This window comes from Molossus molossus, unplaced genomic scaffold, assembly GCF_014108415.1.
Source record: "Molossus molossus isolate mMolMol1 unplaced genomic scaffold, mMolMol1.p scaffold_m16_p_10, whole genome shotgun sequence".
Lineage (NCBI taxonomy): Eukaryota > Metazoa > Chordata > Mammalia > Chiroptera > Molossidae > Molossus > Molossus molossus.
This window is the reverse complement of record NW_023425345.1, coordinates 94,164,107-94,188,017: the sequence shown is the minus strand read 5'-3', so window position 1 is coordinate 94,188,017 and position 23,911 is coordinate 94,164,107. Positions and strand designations below refer to the sequence as shown.

The following is a 23,911-nucleotide window of genomic DNA, read 5'->3' as shown; positions in this document are numbered from 1 at the left end:
CTGGATGTTTCTTAGGTTGACATTTACTTGGCTTATAGTGGCAGGAGTCGGAGGATGCCCATCCAGGACCACCTTGGGAGACCGGGACCAGTGCTAAGTACATTGTGCCCCAGCTGCTCCCTGTTTCGCATCAGGTGAACCTGGGTGAGACTCTTGGAACCCTGGGCCTCCTTGCTTTAAGTAGCTGGCCATGACTTTATATGAGCTGTTCATAGAATATCCTTTAGGTGGATAAGGATTGAGATGATCCAGGATAAGGGAAAAATAAATGGTTTGTGTATTTTAGGTTTGGCTTTTCAACTGGATTGCTTACTGAGAGTCTGCACAAAATCTTTGCTGCTTAAATGAGAGAATGAACTCTCTTTAGCTCTGAAATAGAAAAAACTTGCTTTCCTAACCTGAATAGCCAATGGAGTGATGACAGTTGTTCAGATGCTGCAAATCTGGAGTTCTGGAGATGGACGCCTCAAGAAGTCAGTGCAGTAATGCAGCTGATCCTGGAGAAGTCAGTGGGAACACCAACGAGAAGGGAAGGGTGCCTTGGAAGAAGTTCACTCTGAGAGAGAGGAGCCCATGACCCGGAAAGCATCACTGTTCCAGTGGTGTCCAGTAAGCTCTCACTGGCCCCTGCTCTGGTATTCTTAGGTGACTAAGAATCTTTGGGGAATTGCCTGAGAAAAAATTTCCTCTTGGGCATAAAGAAATCCTATAGAGATATTCACTGCTTTCAGCTCACCTAGAGACGTGCACAGAAAGACCAGTTTTCCCTAGAAGTTTGTTCAAACTATAGAGATCTCCAAATTAACATGGGAAGGTGTGACTCTAAGGCTGACAAGGCCCATGACAGTCCCAGTAATACTAAGATGGCTGAGATGAGGATCTTCTGATATTTCTAAATTAATTTTTGCATGTACATTTAGAAAAGAATGGCTATAAAATTAGGCATAATGACTGGGGGGAAAAACTATTAGAGACTATCTCAGAACTTAAAAAGGCCTTCTCCCTTATGCTAAAATGAAACTATGTTAAAGGACTTACAAGAAGAAAAAAAAAAGGAGAGAAATAAGTAATAAGATAAATGGATCAACCTATGATGTCCTTTAGGTGTCAACCCAATTCTTTGAGGTATTAAAAATGGCTGTCCTCAAACTAAATCTCTACAAGTTCAAGAAGATTGAAATCATATCAAGCATCAAGCATCTTCTCAGATCACAATGGCATGAAACTAGAACTCAATTGCAACAAAAACATGCAAAGACATTGAACACATGGAGGCTAAATAGCATGTTATTAAACAATGAATGGGTTACCGAGATCAAGGAAGAAATTTAAAACTTCCTGAAAACCAATGAAAATGAACACACAAAAACATAAAATCTATGGGATGCAGCAAAAGCAGTTCAGGGAGGAAAGTTCATAGGCCTACCTCAAGAAAAAAGAAAAATTTCTAAATAGACTCTCTAACCTCACAACTTAAAGAACTTGAAAGCAAATAAAAAGAAAACCCCAGAGCAAGTAGAAGGAAGGAAAAAGTAAATACCAGAGCAGAAATAAATGACATAGAGACCAAAAAAAAAATTCAAAGGATCAATGAAACAAAGAGCTAGTTTTTCGAAAAGATAAATAAGATTGATGGACCCTTAGCTAGACTCACCAAGAAACAAAGAGAGAGAACGCAAATGCACAAAATCAAAAATGAAAGAGGAGAAGAAACAACTGACACCACAGAAATACAAAAGATCGTTAACAGCTACTATGAACAATTATATGGCAACAAATCTGACAATCTGAGCAAAATGGACAAATTTCTAGAAACACACAGTCTCCAAAAACTGGACCAGGAGGAGATAGAAAACTTGAACAGACCAATAACAACTAAGGAAATTGAAGAGGTAATCAACACTCTCCCAGCAAACAAAAGCCCAGGCCCAGATGGCTTCACGGGCGAGTTTTACCGAACATTAAAAAAGAACTAACACCCATTCTCCTCAAATTATTTCAAAAAATTCAAGAAGAAGGAAGACTTCCAAATTCATTTTATGAGGTCAGCATAATTCTAATTCCAAAACCAGAAAAAGACACTACAAAGAAAGAAAACTACAGGCCAATATTCCTGATGAACATAGACGCCAAAATCCTGAACAAAATACTAGCAAATCGGATCCAGCAATACATCAAAAAAATTATTCACCATGACCAAATGGGATTCATCCCAGGGATGCAAGGCTGGTACAATATTGGCAAATCAATAAATGTGATACACCACATAAACAAAATGAAGACTAAAAACCACATGATCATATCAATAGATGCTGAAAAAGCATTTGACAAAATCCAGCATCCATTTCTGATAAAAACGCTCAGCAGTGTGAGAATACAGGCATCATATCTCGACATAATAAAGGCCATATATGAAAGACTTATAGCAAACATCGTACTCCATGGGCAGAAACTAAAAACATTTTCCTTAAGAACAGGAACAAGACAGGGATGTCCACTTTTGCCACTCTTATTTAACATAGTACTGGAAGTCTTAGCCACCACTATCAGACATGAAGAAAAAATAAAAGGGATCCAAATTGGAAAGGAGAAAGTGAAACTGTCATTATTTTCAGATGACATGATATTATACATAGAAAACCCTAAAGACTCCATCAGAAATCTACTAGACTTTTTATTATTATTATTTTTTATCCTCACCCGAGGACATTTTTCCATTTTTTGCTCAGATAGAGCGGGAGGGAGAGAGGGAGAGAGAGAGAGAAACATCGATGTGAAGGGACACATCGAGTGGCTGCCACCCGCACGACCAACCAGGGCCGGGGACAAAGTGCAACCGAGGTACATGCCCTTAGCGGGAACCGAACCCGGGTCTCTCTGTACCACAGGCCGACGCTCTAACCGCTGAGCCAAATTGGCCAGGGCAGAAATCTACTAGACTTAATAATGAATTTGGCAAAGTAGCAGGATACAAAATTAACATAAAAAAATCGATGGCATTCTTATACACCAATGATGAATTCACAGAAAGAGAAACTGAAAAAACAGTCCCATTTACCATCGCGGCAAAAAAATAAGATACCTAGGAATAAACTTAACCAAAGAAGGACCTATTTGCAGAAAACTACAGGACATTGAAAAAAGAAATAGAGGAAGATATAAAAAAGTGGAAGCACATAACTTGTTCATGGATTGGAAGAATTAACATCATTAAAATGTCCGTATTACCCAAAGTAATCTATAGATTCAATGCAATCCCCATCAAAATACCAACAATATATTTCACAGAATTAGAACAAATACTTCAAAAGTTTATATGAAACCAAAAAAGACCCCGAATAGCCACAGCCATCTTGAAAAAGAAAGACAAAGTAGTTGGGATCACAATACCAGATATCAGGTTATACTACAAAGCGACTCTAATCAAAACAGCCTGGTACTGGCACAAGAACAGGCATATGGACCAGTGGAACAGAATAGAGAACCCAGAAATGGACCCAAGGCAACATGCTCAATTAATATTTGACAAAGGTGGCAAGAACATACAGTGGAGTAAAGACAGCCTCTTTAATAAATGGTGTTGGGAAAATAGGACAGCTACATGCAAAAATGAAACTAGACCATCAACTTACACCATACACAAGAATAAACTCAAAATGGATAAAAGACTTAAATGTGACCTGTGAATCCATAAACATTCTGGAAGAAAATGTAGGCAACAAAATTTCAGACATCATATGCAGCAGAATTTTCACTGATACATCACTTAAGGCAACAGAAACAAAGGAAAAGATGAACACATGGGACTACATCAAACTAAAAAGCTTCTGCACAGCAAAAGAAACAACTATCAAAATGGAAAGGCAACCCACTGTATGGGAGAAGATCACTGCTAATGACACATCAGATAAGGGGTTAATTTCCAAAATATATAGAGTACTCATACAACTCAACAAAAGGAAGACAAAGAACCCAATTAAAAAATGGGCAGAGAAGCTGAATAGACACCTCTCCAAATAGGACATACAAATGGCCAAGAGACATGAAGAAATGCTCAACATCACTAATCATCAGAGAGATGCAAATTAAAACGACAATGAGGTATCACCTCACACCTGTCAGAATGGTCGCCATCAACAAATCATCAAACAAGTGTTGGCAAGAGTGTGGAGAAAAGGGGACTCTATTGCACTGCTGGTGGGAATGAAGACTGGTGCAGCCACTATGGAAAACAATATGGTGTTACCTCAAAAAATTAAAAATTGAACTGCCATTTGACCCAGTGTTCCCACTTCTAGGAATATACCCTAAGAAGCCTGAAACACCAATCAGAAAGAATATATGTACCCCCATGTTCATAGCAGCACTATTTACAATAGCTAAGATCTAGAAACGGCCCAAGTGTCCATTGGTAGATGAATGGATAAAAAAAGCTATGGTACATATACACAATGGAGTACTATGCAGCTGTAGGAAAGAAAGATCTCTTATCCCTTGAGACGACATGGAGGGACCTGGAAAGTATTATCCTAAGTGAAACAAGCCAAGCAGAAAAAGACAAATACCACATGATCTCACTTATTTGTGGAATATAATGAACATAACAGTCTGAGGAAAAGGGTAGACCCAGAGACATGGAAGTAGGGTACAGACTGACAACCCTCAGAAGAGGGTGTGGTGGGGGGCGGGAAGAGATAAAACACAGAACTTATATGCATGTATGCATAACCAATGGACATGGACAACAAAGCCGAGGATGGGGTGGGAGGGGGATGGGGAGGAGGGTGTCAATGGGGTACAAAAGGAGAAACATCTGTAACAAAAATGATAATAATAATAAAAAGGCTGTGCTTGTTTTATTATATTTTTGTTAATCCTCACCCAAGGATATTTCTTCCATTGAGTTTTAGATAGAGTGGAAGGGAGGGAGGGGAAGAGAGAGAGAGAGAGAAATATTGATGTGAGAGAGACATATCAATTGGCTGCCTCCTGCATGACCCCAACCGGGCCAGGGATCAAACCTGCAACCCAGGTTTGTGCCCTCAACCAGAAATTGAACCTGTGACCCTTTGGTCCATGGGCTGATATTTTAACTGCTGAGCCAAACTGGCCAGGACTGGCTGTCCTTATTTTAAAAGGCGGAAGGTCATTTGGAACTTAACTGGCCAAGGACTGATACAAATTCCCTGTGTCTGTCTATATATGTAATTTGTAAATGTGAGATCATTTTTTACCTCCGGATGTACTGTCAAAATTCATTTAAAAACAAGCACTTGTAAGAATTGGGTATTCTAAAATTCTCAGAAATATAGAAACAAACTTCAATACTTTTCAAGTTCATATGATCAAAAATTAATCCTTAGTAAATAAAACTAGCTTAAGTTTGTTGGTTCAACTAAAACAGACATGTATATATTTCACCTTGGTTTTACAAAAATAAGGCTGTGTTAATAACTTGATTTGATGTTCATGAAATTTTCTAGAGGTTATAAAATATTTCAGATATATTTGCCAATAAAACATTTATTTTCTACAGGTTATAAAATGTCTAAAATAAAGAATGCTAATTGCTTACTTCCCACTTTTAATTAGAAATTGAGGTCTTAAGGGTTAAAAATCTCAATATATGTAGAAATAATCTTGCAGTATTCCATAAGGGCCCCTGGAACACCTAAAAAGACTTGTCTCTTATGTTAAATTGAATGGGGAGCATTATAAAATAAGTGGTAAAAAAACTTCTAGGGTATATTTTTTGAATAAGCAATGGATGTAAATGAAATGAATAGTCAGGGCTATGGGAAACCCAAGGAGGCCGCTTGGTTCTTCCCTGCTCCCTGGCTCCCCATTTTTCGGTGTTTGCATTCCTTCATGCATCATAAGCTGTACTTAGATGAAGGAACTTACGATCTGACATTATTGAAAGGAGACATCTTTCACTACTGCCAAGGTCTGATAGAGTCACTTCAAGAAAATGCCAAGTTGGTAACTGCTTCCTTTCACAGCGAGCTCCCAGGAGACAAAGACTTTAAAGATCATTGACTGCCACCTGGGGATTTTTGTTTATTGGAAAGGACATCAAATAAAAGGCACTCTTCAACATTGTTGAAAGGGACCTTATTAGGCACCTAACCACAGATGGATATCTACCAGTCTCGGACACTTGCCTCTGTCTAAAACAGACTCACTTCTACCTAAGAGTTATCTAGGATAAGAAGTCACTGATGTCAGAGAAGGACAATAATACCAAGACATCTCCAAGGCCTGTATACCTATGGATTGATATTGAACTCAGTATCCATTCTGTTTAACTGTCTTACATGTATGCTAATAATATTAGTTATAATAATAGTTATAATTACTCTTTGGGTTTTTCTACATAGTCTATGATTATTATACACGTATAAGATAACAGTTAATACTCTCTTTATGGCTTGTGAAAATGTTATACTACATGCCAAACACAGAAAAATGAGACAGAAGGCAAAACTCGAATCATGACAGTTCAAATAACAGAAAAGACCCAATGATGACCATAAGACCCAAATGCCTTTCATTTACCTTCCCTTCTCTTTTTGGGAAAATATGGCCTCAAGTCACATCTCACTGCTGCATCCCCAATGGTCCAATGTTGATTCTGAGACTTCTTAGGAATGTACCTTCCTCACACTGTGAGACCACACTATCCGACCAAAAGGTTGGTCATCAATGCATTCTTTAGATTGATTTATGACCGAAAGGGGGAGTTATAGAAGAAAAAGGGGTACTGTAATAAATCATAAATTCTTAACTGGGCAAGTCATGGTGGGAAGTCATGCCCTTTAGGACATACAGGCTTATAAAGTCTTGGAGAAAGGTTTTTGAGCATGCCTGTCCTTTGCCTTTTTTCATCTAGGTTAATACACCTTTGAGATGCCAGAAGTAATACCTTTTGAAGGCATAACCACCTGTAGGAAAGCACACAATATTCTTAACTATCCTATAATCCAATCCCTGCATTCATTTCTCCCACTTTCATGTAATCTTTCTATGTTCCTTCCTTAATTTCAAATGCATAAAATAAGCTGCAAAATTGTTATTCTCCAGAGCATTTGCAATCTTGCTTACCAGCATATGTTGTCAGTTTGGTTCAAATAAACTCATAAAAATTCCTTAAAAAAAGAAAGGAATCAAAATAGCACATTAGCTAACACAGAGGAACAGATCACCTACCCGGAAGATAGACTAATGGAAATCAACCAATCAGAGCAGCAGAAAGGAAAGAGACTTAAATAAAACGAGGATAGTTTAAAGGGCCTCTGAGATAATATCAAGCACTCAATCTTTCTTATTATAGGGATCCCAAAAGGAGAAGAAAGACAAAAAAAAAAGGAAAGTTTATTCAATGAAATAATGGCTGAGAATATACCTAACCTGGGAAAGAAAACAAATATCTAGGTCCAGGAAGTACAAAGAGTTCCAAACAAAATGGATCCAAACAGACCCATACAAAGACATATTGTAGGTAAAATGGCAAAAGTTAAAGATAAAGAGATAATTTTGAAGGAAGCTAAAAGAAAAAAAAAAAAAAGAAAGAAAGAAAGAGCTACATACAAAGGAAACCTTCTGAGGCTGTCAGCTCATTTCTCACCAGCAACTTTATAGGCCAGAAGAAAGTGGCAGGACAACCATAATGTGCTGAAAGAAAGGAACCTATAGCCTAGAATAATTTATCTACTAAGGTTATCATTCAGAATTGAAGGAGAGATAAAGAGTTCACCAGATAAGCAAAAAGTAATGGATTTTATAACCATTAAACCAGTTTTACAAGAAATGTCAAAGAGTGTTCTTTAAGTAGAAAAGAAAAGGCTACAACCAAAAATAAGAAAATATGTGAATATGAAAAAACCTCACAGGTAAAGTCAAATATTCAATAAATACTGCAAATGAGGCATTTAAAAAGCTACTACAGCCCGGCCAGTATGGCTCAGTGGCTGAGTGTTGACCACAGGTCACAGGTTCAATTCCCAGTCAGGGCACATGCCCAGGTTGTGGGCCAAATCCTCAGAGGGGGGCATGCAGGAGGCAGCCAATCAATGTTCTCTCTCATCGATGTTTCTATCTCTCTCTCCCTCTCCCTTCTCTCTCTAAAATCAATAAAGAAAACAAAAAAATTAAAAAGCTACTACAAAGTTTTAAAGAAAAAAAGTATCAAACTTATTCAAAAGTCAATATGTAGAAGATATACAACACAAGAATATCTAAAATCTGACATCAATATCATAAAGCATGAAGAAGAATAAATATGTAGTGCTTTTAGAATACACTGACACCTGCATTTGAAAGTGCCTGTGGATTACACATGCCTTAGTCCTTGACAGTGCAGGGAGAGGAACTGCTGAAAGCGTTTCCCCATGTTTTAGAGGGTCCATTCTTGTCCCTTCCAAATGCTGGAACTTCAGTACATGTCAAAAAACAAAACAAAACAAAACAAAACAAAACACAAACAAAGAATACAATATACCCTCAATTTCGCAGACAATGATCTAATGAACTTTGGATTTAACAGAGAAATTTCCAGTCCTTATGTCATATGTGGAAATTAACACATTGTTAATTGTAAAATGCTTTTAACCAAGATTTGTTGATAGTTAAATTAACAGCTCATTTTTTGTTATTAATTCACTGTTATGTTTAACACATTTTAACAAATAGGTCATATGTTGGAAAAAACATTGCAATAATTTTGCTGACATAAATAAATATTACATATCTACAACCATAGTCTAAATATTTAAATCCAAGAGTAAACAATGTTTAGCTACAACAATTAGCACGTGATCACACTGTAACACATGTGGTAATTGGTCTGTTGTGGCATGGCCTGATTTTATGTAGTTTCAGGGCGGGGGCTGTGTGCATTTGTTTACTCATGGTGACTGGTGAATACATTCATTTACTTAGACCTATTCAGTATAAATTTAAAATTACAGTAATACATAAAGGAAACTCTTCTGTGAAATTAAACTTTTCATACACACTTAATTTTTAATTACACAAACGTGTCTCCATAAGTAAAAAGAGGTAAACTATTTTGTCAGTTTATCAACATACGCATTCAGAAAACCTATTTTATTATATAATGGACTTTTGGCTTTAATGGACACTCCCTCACCTGAATTAACCCGTTATACTGCGGTTTTGCTGTATATTGAGATGTAAATGCCTATCAGGTTAAAATAGACTGCTATAGATCTAGAATAGTATACATAAGCCTCATGGTAACCACAAAGCAACCCCCCCAAATATATATATATATATGTGTGTGTGTGTGTATACATATATATATATATATGCGTGTGTGTGTGTGTATATATATATATTTATAGAACAAAAAGAAAGGAACCAAAAAAATAAATAAATAAAGGAAAACAGTAACCCACAAGGGAATAGATCAAGAGAAGAAGAAACACAGGATAATTTTAAAACACAACCTAGCCCTGGCTGGTTTGCTCAGCGGTTAGAGCGTCGGCCTGCGGCCCGCAGAGACCCGGGTTCGGTTCCCGCTAAGGGCACGTATCTCGGTTGCAGTTTGTCACGGCCCTGGTTGGGTCATGTGGGTGGTAACGACTCAATGTGTCCCTTTCACGTCGATGTTTCTCTTTCTCTCTCTCTCCCTCCTACTCTATCTGAACAAAATATCGAAAAATGTCCTTGGGTGAGGATAAAAAAAAAGAAGGAAAAAAACCCACAACCTTAAAACAATGCACAAAATGGCAATAAATACATACTTACCAAAAACTACTTTAAATGAAAATGGATTAAATGATCATATAAAAATACACATGGTGGATGAGTGGATTAAAACACATGACCCATCTGCCTGGCCAGTGTGGCTCAGTGTATTGAGCACTGTCCCATGGACTGGGAGGTCCCGGTTCAATTCCCGGTCAGGGCACACGCCTGGGATGCAGGCCCGATCCCCAGTAGTGGGCATGCTGGAGGTAGCCAATTGATATTTCTCTCTCACATCGATGTTTCTATCTCTCTCTCCCTACACCCCCAAAATCAATAACAACATATTTAAAAACAAAACAAAACACCTGACCCATCTATATATGGTGCTTATGAGAGACTCACTTAAAACCAAAGACACATGCAGACTGAAAGTTAAGGATGGAAAAAGATATTCCATGCAAATATAAATGAAAAGAGAGGTGGAATAGCAAAACTTGTATCAGAAAAAATATACCTTAAAACAAAAAATGTAAAAATAGAAGGCAAAGAAGAACATTAGATAATTATAAAAGGGTCAATTCCAAGAAGAGGATATAACAATTGTAGATATCTATGCACCCAACATAGGTAGGAACACCTAAATATATAAAGGAATTATTAATGGGCATAAAGGGAGAAGTCTACAGTAATACAATACAGTAGAAGATTTTACTACTCACATTAATGGACAGAGACATCAGACAGAAAGTTAATAAGAAAATAATGGCCTTAAATGTCACATTAGATAAGATCAACTTAATAAACATTTACAGAACATTTTATTCCAAAACTTCAGAATATATATTTATTTTTCAAGTGCACATGGAACATTCTCCTGGAAAGACCACATATTAGGCCACAAAACAAGCCTCAATAAATTAGAGAAGACCGAAATCATATCAAGCATCTAAATAGCATGCTACTAAACAACCAATGGATAAAAGAGGAAATCAAACAAGAAATCAAAACCTATCTTAAAACAAATTAAAATGAAAATACAACTTTTTAAAATGTATGAAATGCAGCAAAAGCACTACTGAGAGAGAAGTTTATAGCTATACAGGCCTACCTCAAGAAACAACAACAAAAAAATCCCAAATAAACAATCTAACTACAACTAAATAAACTAGAAAAACAAACAAAATGCCGAGTAAATGGAAGGAAATGGTTAAAATCACCGCAGACACAAACAAAATAGAAATTTAAAAAGCAATATAAAAGATCAATAAAACTAAGAGCTGGTTGTTTGAAAAGATAAATAAAATAGACAAAAACTTTAGCCAAACTCAAGAAAAGGAGACAGCCCAAATCAATAAAATAAAAAATAAAAGAGAAGTTAGAATTGACAGCACAGAAATAAAAAAAAAGCATTAAAGAATACTATGAATAATTATATGCCAACAAATTTGATAATCTAAAAGAAATAGATCAATTTCTAGGTGTATAATTTTCCAAGACAACCAGAAGAAATAAAAATCTAAACAGCCTAATTAGTAGCAATAACATTAAAGTAGAAAAAAACAAAAACAAAAACAAAAAAACTCCCAACAAATAAAAGCACAGCACAGTACCAGATGGTTTCACAGCTGAATTCTACCAAGCATTCAAAGAAAAATTAATAACCATCCTTCTTAAACTATTTAAAAGAAATGCTTCCAAATTCATTTTATGAAGCCAGCATTACCCTGATACCATAACCAGATAAAAATACCACAAAAAAATAAATTTATAGGCCAATATCCTTGATGAACACAGATGTAAAAATTCTCAACTAAATATTAACAACCCAGATTCAACAATACATTAAAATGATATACACCACAACCAAGTAGGATTCATCCCAGGGATGCAAGGATGACTCAACATCCGTAAATCAATCAACATGATGCATCACATTAACAAAATAAAGTATATACACCATATGATCATCTCAATAGATGCAGAGAAAGTATTTGACAAAATTCGACATAATTTTATGATAAAAACTCAACAAAATGAATTTAGAAAGAACGTATCTCAACATAATAAAGGCCTTACATGACAAACCCACAGCTGGTATCATACTCAATGGTGAAAGGCTGAAAGCCTTTCCCGTAAGATTAGGAACAAGCCAAGGATGCCCACTATCACCACTCTATTTACAACATAGTATTGGAGGGCCTAGCCACAGCAATCAGACAAAACAAAGAAACAAAAGGCACTCAATTTGGAAAGAGGTAAGTAATGTTCATCATTTGCAGATGAAAGGATACTGTATATAGAAAACATTAAGACTCTATCAAAAATCTATCAGAACTAATAAATGACTTCAGTACAGTTGCAAGATATAAAAACCAATACACAAAAATTGATTCCATTTCTATACATCAATAATGAACAATTAGAAGAAGAAATTTATAAGAATGATTCCATTTACAATTGCATCAAAAAGTATAAAATACCTAGGAATAAATTTAACCAAAGATGTAAAAAACCTGCACTCTGAAAATTATAAGAGACTGAACATGATACAAATAAATGGAAAGATTGGAAGGATTAGTACTATAAAAATGTCCTTATTACCTACAATCATATATAGATTCATTGCAATCCCTATCTAAATATCAGTGGCACTCTGAATCTAAGAATTAGAACAATTAATCATAAAATTTATATATAACCACAAAAGTCCCGAATAACCAAAGCAATCTTGAGAAAGAACAAAGTAGGAGGCATCAAGATCCCTGATATCAAACTATATTATAAAGCTACAATAATCAAAACTGTATGATACTGGCATAAAAACAGACATATAGATCAATGAAACAGAACAGACATCCCAGAAATAAATCCTTGCTTATATGATCAAGTAGTCTACAACAAAAGGGGCAAGGATATATAATAGGGTAAAGACAATCTCTTCATTAAGTGGTTTGGCAAAACTGGACAGACACACACACAAAATAAAACTGAACCCCTTTCTTACACCATATACAAAAGTAAACTCAAAGTGTATGAAAGACTTAAATGTTAGACCTGAAACCATAAAACTCCTAGAAGAGAGAATAGTCAGTAAACCCTTTAATATCACTTTTAGCAATATCTTTTTGGATATATCTCCTTGAACAAAGGAAACAAAAGAAAAAATAAACAAATGAGACTAATATACAAACTGAAAAGTTTCTGCACAGTGGAGAAAACCATCAATAAAACAAAGACAGCCTACTGAATGAGAGAAGATATTTGCAAATGATATATCCAATAAAAGGGTAATGTCCAAAATATATAAAGAACTCATACAACTTAACACCAAAAAAACTCCCAAAGCCCAATTCTATTAAATAATGAGCAGAGGACCTAAATAGACATTTCTGTCAAGAGGACATACAGACATATCAAAAGATGCTCAACATCACTCATTATCAGGGAAATGCAAATTAAAACCACAATGAGATATTACCTCGCAACTGTCAGAATGGCTATCATTGCTAAAATCAACAAACAAGTGCTGATGAAGATGTGGAAAAAAGAGAACCCTGGTATGCTGTGAGTGGAACTATAAATTAATGCAGCCATGTATGGATACTTCTCAAAAAAATTAAAAACAGAGCTGCCATAAGATCCAACAATTCCACTTCTGGGTATTTATCCAAAGAAAACAAGAACAGTAATTTGAAAAGACATATGAACCCCTGTGTTCACTGCAGCATTACTAAGAAAAGCCAAGATATGAAAGCAACCTAGGTATCCATCAATGGATGAATGGATAAAGAAAATGTGATGTGATGTGGTGTGTGTGTGTGTGTAATAGAATATTAGTCACCAATAACATAGCACGAAATCTTGCCATTTGCAACACGAATGGACCTAGAGAGTACTAATGGTAAATGAAGTAAGTTAGACAAAGGCAAATACTGTATGATGTCATTTATATGTTGAATCTAAAAAACAAATGAATAAATAAGACATAACAGAAACAGACCCAAAGAACAAGCTGATGGCAGCCAAATGCGAAGGGAGTGGGAAGATAAAAAGTAAAAAGAAAGATGCATGGCTGTTGTGGCTCAGTTGATTGTCATCCATGCACCAGGAGGTCACTGGTTCTATTCCTGGTCAGGGCACATACCTGGGTTTCAGGCTCAATTCCTAGTAGGGGGTGTGCATGAGGCAACCTGTGGATATTTCCCTCTCATCGATGTTTCTCTCCCTATCTCTCTCTGAAATGAATAAAAACATATAAAAAAGAGAAAGAAAAGATAAAATGAAAAATTATGTTGTCCATTTTGGCTCAATATTTGGGTACCCATATAAACCTCAGTGCAAATCTAATAGAATTTCTCAGTGCTGGGGAATCAAGTTCCAAAAGCTAGGCAGAATTCCACTGTTAATGCAATACTGGTATCATAAGCTTAGATACAAAAGAGGATGACTGATCATTGGCTGAGTAGTCCAATGCTATATTTCCCAAACCAAAAAAGAAATTGCTTGAAAAACCTATGGGTAGCACTCTAAAATATTCAAGTCAATTCCACTTTATAGATGTAAATACAAGAAAAAATATTAGGAACAGGACTAAACAAAATTTCAGCTTTAAAAAAAAATTTATAAGCAATGAATCAAAGACCACAGCATACCAAATGTCCAAAGACACATTTCATTCCAAGGAGGATGCTGAACTTATAACGAGCTTTAGAACTGTACATTCCCTACAAAATAGGAAGCGATCTCTTGGATATGACATGAGCTGCAGCTTGCTCAGCCCTATCTCACTTTATGGATTTATGGCAATTTCCCAGGTAAAGATCCATCCCATCCCAGAAACCATGTGTGGCTTACATATTTGCCATTCCTACTATGGTATGGCATAAATAAATCATGGAGCTTGGGTCAGGACAGCCAGCTTGTAAAGTGATTCATGGAGCCAGCAACACCATCCCCTGGGACTGTGTACTTTATTACAGTAAACCTCAGAACAAGATACAATTTCCTGACTCAAGAAGCAGCTTTTAAATCAGGACACCTGGACAGCCCTGGAATCACTTAAAAAATACAATAGGTCTCAATTCACCACTGTTTCTCTGTGCTGGCGTGTACATGCCTCAAGCCTGTTCCTTTTAACACTAAACACTGAATTCCAAAGGCACCCCTTCTGAGTGAATTATTATGGTGACAAAACTACAGAATAAACTTAAATGCATCCCATCTTCTTTCCTTCTTTGTCTTCTGTTTGTCCCTGACTTTATTTATCTACTTAAAAGAATAATGCTTCCCATTATAAAATTTCCCTCCTAATCCTTCTCCCAGCCTTTATAAGTCATAAACCAGGAGGAGCACCTTTTGGTGTCTAAAATAAAAAAGCAAGGGACTATGAATCTCTAGATAACTTAGTAAGGATCTACAGAGTAGGGTGATCCTGGGGACAGAGTTAGAAGGGCATCCTCGGGCTTGAAGGCCTACACTGCAATCAGTGTGATTTATGTAGATATTATCTGTATTTTAAATGAGCACTGGCCATAGTTCCATACTCTTGTTTAAGGAAACTGGAAATATAACCAGTTATAAAGGTTATGTGTTTGCTGAACTCCTAAAGGCTTTTTACATAAAGCTCTAAGTACAATCACACAGCTATCTTTTATGTCCTCAGAAATTTGAACAAAATGCTTAGAGTGCTCAAACAAACCAAACCCATTCCCAGTTATCAAAAAGAACTACTTTTAAACCAAGATGCCAAACCGATTTTAGCTAGATATAAAACTACTAATCCTAATCAATTTCACTTTGGATTTACTGAAGCCTCCATGCCACAGGCCAGTCACACACAAATACTAGTTTATGCTTCTTCTCGTAGAAACCCTGGAGCAAAATACGTGTTGTGACTCTCTATTGTGACCATAGAACTGACGCCAATGCCCTGATGCCAACTGAGAGACAAATTTACTTTTATTCAATAAAGAGCTACTTGATTAATCGTTATGTTTTGCAGCCAACAATATATACAAAAAGCTGCAGTGCTTTTACTACATTCCTTTACAATGAGAAACAGGCCAACAGAAAATATGGGGTCTAGCTCATTAGCCTCTTCACACCTTCCCAAGGCATTGAAATGATTGGCCTGTACACAACCTGAGGTGTTAAAAAATGTGAGCATGGAGACTGGAGGTCAAGGTAAACTACAATAATTAAATCACAAATATGTGAAGGCTCAAAGCTTTCCAGTCAATCAAAGAGAGGAAAGAAACAACTGAGCCTTCTCAGCAACTACAAACATTCTGATGCCAATGTGATCTCTCATATATCTCAAGGGACACAGGTCTTTAAGTCCTGAGTAGGAAATCTAATCGTATTATTTTGTAAGAGAGGCATTTTTTCCCTTAAGCTGGTTCTTCATCAATGACCATACCATCCAACAAGTTTGCTAAAAAATAATTCACCAACAAAAGTTCTTTACTTAATATATATCTAAACTGCTGGAAACAAGAGATGCAGACATGTTCCTTCTTAATGATCTCTCTGGCTCACTTGTGCATCTGTGTCTTCCTAGAACAGACATCCAAACCAGGACGAGGCAGTGGCAGGTCACTTACATTGGTCATGGAGTTTTCTCACTAGGAAATGCATCAAACCTTTGTAGCCTGCCAGTGTAAATAAACACTGCTGACAACATGCTGTAAAATGAATCACACTCTAGAGAATCAACTAATTGGAGGGATATATGAGAAAATGGCATTTAAAAAAGTGTTTATTTCCAGATAAGCCTTAAATTCTTAACCTGGCAGCAAAAAGAATACTTTTGGTTGTGAATGTGAAAATTGATACCAATTGCAAAATTTATTTAGTATTTTGTAGGAAATACATTTTAAGGACCATCAAAATAGACATTTGAGTTTCATAAACTTTAATTATATAGAAATAACTACATTATCTCTATTTCCCTCTTCAAAGTGTTCATTTTGATTTGAGTGTATTAAAAAAAATTTTTTTTTTCTTTATTGATTTTTTAGAGAGGGAGGAAGGGAGAGGGAGAGAGAGAGAGAAACATCGATGAGAGAGAACATAGACTGGCCGCTTCCTGCATGTCCCCCACTGTGGACTGAGTCCACTGATTTGGGTGCATTTTAAATTGATAAGTTAAGTACACTTTGAAAAAAAAGTACCTAGCACTAATATATTAGTATTTTGATGACATATTTCAAAATATATATTTGAAAACTGCCAACAGTGAGTCTTGAGGAAGATGAATAAAGATGAGTAACTGCATTTGTCTCAATTCTATTACTATTTAAGCACTGGACTACAGAATACCATTCTCAATTGACCCTGACCCTCAAGTCTAAAAAAAACCCCAAACCCCCCAAAATTCAAAACCATCTATCTAGTAAATAAACAAATGTCCAATATACTCTATATCCCTTCCGTTTCCTCCTTTGTAAAGAGGGACCATGTTAAGTAGATATGAACATTAATAAATATTTATAAATAGCCTTGAAGAAATGTGAAGTGATAAAATGAAATGTAAAAATAAAAGACAGATTTTCTTTTTTAAGAACTTAAACCACCAAAACAGCTTTATTCTCTTTTTTAACTGCATGTGGAATGAAGTACACAAACCTCTAGGAAGAAGCTTAATGAACGTTGTTCCCAGCCCTGTGACCCTTGTTTACACATTTTTCTGCTCCACATTCATCCCATCTCAGGTTCACTCTCTGCTATAGATCCTCTGATGACTTAAAAAAAAAAAAAAAAAGAGGGAAGCTGAGGTGGAAGGGCCGCCTGCACTCGGGGCCACAGGCAGGGAGGGGGCAGGAGGCTTCTCTCCCGTGTGGATCCTCTGGTGTGGGAAGAAACCTGACAGGGCCCTGAAGATGTGCTGTACGGCTGCACTGGTAGGGCTTCTCCCTGGTGTGGATGTACTAGTACTGTGAGTGGTGCTCACTGAAGAAGGAGCTATGCTTATGGTGCAGCTACTCTCCTGGCACATGTACAGATTCTTCCTGGGGTGGATCCTATGATGCTAAATGAGGTTGGAGCTCTAGCTGAAGGCTTTCCCACATTCTTTTTTTTATTTTTTATCCTCACCTGAGGACATTTTTGCATTTATCTCCAGATAGAGTGGGAGGGAGAGAGCAAGGAAGAGACAGAGAAACATCGACACGAGAGAGACACATTGAGTGGCTGCCACCCACACAACCCCAACTGGGGCTGGGGACAAACTGCAACCAAGATACGTGCCCTTAGCAAGAACTGAACCTAGGATTCTCTGGTCCATGGGCCAATGCTCTAACTGCTGAGCCAAACTTGCCAGGGCTTTTCCCACATTCTTTACATTCATAGGGATTCATTTTGTTCTGTTGTTTTTTCTTTTTTATTGAATTTATTAGGGTGACATTGGTTAATAAAATTATATAGGTTTCAGGTGTACAATTCTATGATACATCATCTGTATTCTGTATTGTGTGTTTACCACCCCAAGTCAAGTCTCTTTCCATCACCATTTATCTCCCTGTACCTCCTTCTACTTCCCCCCATGCCCCTTTCCCTCTGGTAATACTATAACATTGTTCGTGTCTTTGTTCTTATTCTCTCCATGGTGAATTCTCTGGTGCCAAGCCACATCTGAACTGTGGATAAAGATTTTCCCACATTCTCTACAGTAGTAGTCTCTCTCCAATGTGGATTCTCTGGTGCTTAATAGCATTTGACTTCTGACTGAAGGTCTTGGCACATTCAGCACATTCATAAGATTTTTCTCCAGTGTGAACTCTGTGATATCTAATAAGGTTGACGCTCTGGCTGAAAGCTCTCCCACATTTCTTAAGGTTTCTCCCCATTTTGAATTCACTGGTGGATGAAGGCTTTCTTACAGTCACTCCATTCATAAGATTTCACCCCAGAATAAATGCTCTGATGTTTTACTATATCTGAATAGCATTTAAAGGTCCTGTCACAGGTGCTGCATTGATAAGGCACCCTTTCCAGTGACCTCTGCCATCTGTTGCAGAGCCTGCATTCAGGTGATGTCTGATATGGACAGACTGTTCTTATGGCCATTCTGTCATCCAGTTTCCTCATAAACAACTGGTCCCTGAAGGGACTGTCTGGACCTCTTTCCAGCTTCCTCATTTCCACAAAGGTCCAGAAATCCCAGTGCTTGGAGAGGCCCCCTGGCACAGTCCTGGCATCCTTTCTCCATGGCATTCCCCTTCTAAAGACACTTTCTGTGGTGTCAACCCTGTACTCTGAGCTCCTGGCTCAGCAGCTGAGGCAGTGCAGCCAGAAACCTGGTCACCACTTGATGCCTGTGCTAGAAAAGCTGTGTGTGCATCCATCAGGGTGTCCCTCTCCACAGAGTTCGAAAAACTCAGGCCTAAGCTCCCTTCCATGCAGAAACATCAAGAGTGGGGACACCTGTTGGCTCTGCTGTTGTCTTGTTCCACCAGGAACTAGCCCAGCACCTTCAACTGGTCCTCAAGGGTCTACAAGGACAGGTTTTTATCTGAGGAAAACCCTTTGGATGCTCTTCCAGTATCAGTAATTTCTATAGTTTAATACACAGCTAGACAGAAAATCAAACCTCCTCTTGCCAGTCAAGTCTACTTCTCACCCAGACCACATACTGTTACAGATTCCACCACGCAGTGTATAAAATCTATGACTTTTAGATACATGTATAAAGAGAGAATGTAAACATTTACTATGAAACATGAGCACTGGCTAGAAATTATATTTTCAAAATTGTATGAAAAAAAACTAAAGTCATTTAGGATTTAATGACAAAATATATACATGTATTTTGTTCCTAATTAAGAGTTTTATGTCAAACCAATATTTTCTTTTTAATCTTGTAATGTTTTGACATCACAGGGCAATTGTTCCTCTTGCTATGCAATAAAAAATTAGGCAAGTATTAAACTATGAAAATAAGAATAAAAATAAAAATAGAAGACCCAAATTTTTAATTCCATTTTGCTATACTAAAGTTATCTATATCTTAAACAGCTGTAAGTGTTAGACACTATAGATACAAGTTTAAAGAGAGAGAATCTCTGTACTTTTACACTACAATGACAGAGTTGAGTTGTTATGAGAGAGACCTTATATCCTACGAAGCCTAAAATGTTTTCTATCTGGCCTTTTACAGAAAAAATTTTGCTGACTCCTGTTATAGTCCATCACAGAAAGATGTGGGAGGGGTGAAGAGAAGCTAATTCTATCTTATAAAGTTATGTGGGCTTTGTAAGTGTGAGAGGTTGCATGTCTGTGCATGGGCGTATGTGAGGATTTTGAACGGGGCAATGGGAAGGGGATCATTAGATCCTAGTAACACTACCTTGAAAAAATTATTCATATTCTGTTTCACACTGAGGTCAGGGTCACCATGGTAACTCACTAAATTAAAGCATTTAGGCTTTTCAAACTATATTTCAGAGCTTCACTGAGCCTTACATTTTATGATTGTAGGTTAACTAGAGTCCCTTATTTTTTTCAACACTGCATGCTCCCTTGGCTTCTGTAAAATCACAATTTCCTGATTTACTATCTAACTCATATCATTTCTTCCTTGTCTCCTTTGCAGGATCCTTTTTCCTCCTCCACATGTTGAATGCCCTAGTGTTTCATCTTAGGCCCTCTTCTCATTTTATACAATTATTCATTCCCTTTTGTTTGAGATCCAGACCTACATACAGATAACCAATTATCTACTGGGTAGTTCTATCTTAATGTCCTGCATCTCAGAGGACCATATCAACGTCTACCTCGTTTCTCTCCCCTAGACATCTAACAGTCATCCAGAACTCCACTACTTCCTAACAACCAATAAATTATGCCATTTTTTAAGTATTTTCTCAGAAACCTCTTAAAACTCTTAAGCACTGTTTTATTTCAAGATCTAAACAACTCTAGATTACTACAGTTTTCATGACTTTAATTCTGCTCTCCACACCTCATTCTTCACAGCAGAACCATATACCTAAAATATAAACATGAATATCATATACAGGGTGGGACAAAAGTAGGTTTACAGTTGTGAGTACATAAAACACAAAGTTTATTCTTATATTATTATTTATTAATTATTGTATTATTTTCCATACAAACCATTGTAAACCTACTTTGGCCCAATCCTGTATATGCTCAAAATATTTAATAGCCTCCAACATGGCCCCAATGATCCTCACAGCCTGGTGATATTCACACCCTTTTCTAGCCTCTTTTATATACTAGTGCTGATATGTGAGGTCAATAGAAGATAGAGGAAGTGAAGTATATCACTTCCAAGATTAGGTTATAAAAAACAGTGTGGCTTCTGTCTTCAGTGCCCTCCCACTCTTGAATCACTGGTTCTGTGGGAAGCCAGCTGCCATTCTGTGAGCAGCCCTACAGAGAGGCCCATTCAGTGAAGAAACGAGGTATCCTGCAAACAGCCAGGACTCTTCTCAACAGCCATGTGAGTAAGCCATCCTAGCCATAGCTCCTGAAGCCACAATACTGCTTCAGATGACAGCAGCCCCAGGTGACACCTTAACTGCAACCTCATGAGAGATCTTGGGCCTGAAGCACACAGCTAAGTGGCTACTGAATTCCTGACCATCCAAGGCAAGAATTGTTTTAACCCACCGAGTTTGAGGTAATTTGTCATGTAGCAATAGATAACTAATAGAGAGAACAAGGGCCACATTCCTTAGCATGGTACATAAGGACTTAGTACATAAGCCATGATTAGGACTCTTCCGTTATCCATTCTAATTTATACTCCAACATTACTGAATTACTTGTAATTCTCCGAGTCTTGTTAACTGCTATCCAGACTGAAAAATCCTTTTCTGATATCATGACCTCTTAGAAGCTATCCCTGATCATCAATTTCTATCCCTCGTTATGTCTCATATCATTTGACTATGGCCAGAATTTTGTGCTGCCTTTATACGTGGTACATTACAGGGCCAGCTGCACAGCACAGCTGAATTGAGTTGATATGTAAATGGTAGAGTGTGGTCACACACAAGTAGCTTTATGTATATGCTCCCATTTTTTACCTTGATCATGTTTTAATATACTTATTTACATATGTCTCCTTAGAATCTAAAATAGGTATTCAATAAACACTTGGAAATAAACAGGCGTGTGTTAAATTTTGGATATAACCATATTTCACACTTAAAATGTACAATTTTAAAAAACAAAAATTGTTTTTAAAAACAGAACCTGCAATTATGATTCTCATTTCCTGTTTTTAACTATTATAATTATAAACTCAAGACACAAAGTTTTCAACCCTAGAAAAGGAAATGGCTATAGAAAATGTAGAGAATGTATTTTAAGCAATTCATATCCAAAACATATATATATATATATATATATATATTTTTTTTTTTTTGCATTGATTTTCAGATAGAGCAGGAGAGGGAGAGGCAGGAAGGGAGAGAGAGAAACATCGATGTGAGAGAGACACATCGACTGGTTGCCACACACACGACCCCAACCGGGGCCGGGGATAAACTGCAACTGATGTATGTGCTCTTAGCGGGAACCGAACCCGGGCCTCTCTGCCCTGCAGGCCGACGCTCTAACTGCTGAGCCAAACCGGCCAGGGCTCCAAAACAAATTTTGTTGTTATTGTTAAAAGAGCAAAACATACGGATTTTAGGTCCTGGGGTTTAGATTAGTGTTTCCCATCCCTTTCACACCATGAAACACATTAAAAATGATAATATTTGTATAGAAAACTAAGATAAAAGATGAGGCTGCTCTAGGCCCACACCTGAAACCTATTTGTAACAGTAGCACCCTGATTCATATAAATTGAATTTTCTTAGAATGCCTTTAAAATTACATATAACAATTTTGCCTAAGGTAGAAGATTTCAGAACTTCCTTCCCAATACTTAGAAGAAATAAACACAACACAGTAAAATCCTGGAAAACAGTCACTTGTGTGAACCAAACAAGACAAAGGATATAATTTCAACTTTAGCTGCAGGTAAGAAAAGAAAAAGAAAAATTCTGGTGGGGAATGGAGGAGTTCTTAACTGTATTCTAAGTCCAGAAACAATACCAAGGTCTGAAATGAGGTAATAAAACAGAGAATTCCCAGTAACAACCCCAAATTTGGAGAAATAAAGATTAAAAGGGTGAATTGACAGCTCAAAAAAGGAAAGTTGGGAGAAAGACTTATCTATAGAAGCCTCAGAACAGGCAAGAAAAACTACCAGGATATGTTGTTTTCTAGGGAGTCTAAAAAATTCTGCAAATGATCTAAACCCTATTCACGTCTACCATTATGAATACACCACATTTATCAACATCACAAAAGAAACAAAAAAATGAGCCCAGGTCCTCCAACAAAGACTGTGGAAGGCCCTGCCTGAGCACTATCCCTTCTCTCCACATTCCTGAGGAATAGAAAAGCAGACTGAAGCCAATTCCCAGCCCTTACACTATGTCTGAGAGGAGGGAGCAACCAGGTTTCAGATAGTTGGTACTAGAATAGGTATCAGGGAACATTCACCCACTTTACATTAGGAGGAATACATCCAAGAATTTCATAACCACCTGAGTAATTCTTCAAGAATAATGTCAAAATAAACATTATCGAGCATGCAAAAACAAAAATTAAAAAAAAAAGAGAAAAATCCAGTATCCATAAATTTTTCCTGAATAGCCAACTGAAGATAAATTCAATAAACAACAATTGAAGAATCAAAGCAAAGAGTTCAGAAAGGTAAAGAGAAAATGTGATAAAGAACAGGTGATAAGCACTAAAAGTAAATGTAGAACCTGGACTAAGCAAATTTGGGAATTATAGTTATAAAATAAAATATAAATGTCATAAATCTTGGCAATTCTGAAATAAAAATATATCTTTAAATACTAGTGAGAAAAAGCATTAATTTCCTTACTTTTTAGAACATGGGGTGAATTAATATTGATTAAATGTTGGAAAAAAATAACCTTAATCTCAATCTTTTTTTTTATCTTTGGGAGGATATTTAAGGAATTCTCCTATGTACAGTAAAAAATATTCAACTGAAAATGTATTTGTTCATCCTGTTAAAATAAAGTCAAATTAAATTAAAATTTTATTCATAGTGCATGTTATAATGATCTCATTTATTTCCTTCCTATATGAAAAGAATCAATACCCACTATAAATCATGATTTTTTCCTAAGCAGCTGATGTT

General features: G+C 36.8%; 1 protein-coding gene and 1 non-coding gene across 2 annotated transcripts in view; one reads left to right on the top strand and one right to left on the bottom strand.

Annotated features, from left to right (window-relative positions):
* Window positions 1-23,911, bottom strand: part of ERC1 (ELKS/RAB6-interacting/CAST family member 1) — a 489,747-nt gene that overhangs the window by 155,519 nt on the left and 310,317 nt on the right. The gene's annotated exons all lie outside the window — the stretch shown is intronic.
* Window positions 8,308-8,442, top strand: LOC118624841. Its single transcript, XR_004958505.1, has one exon. It is a non-coding gene; the product is annotated as a small nucleolar RNA SNORA71 (small nucleolar RNA).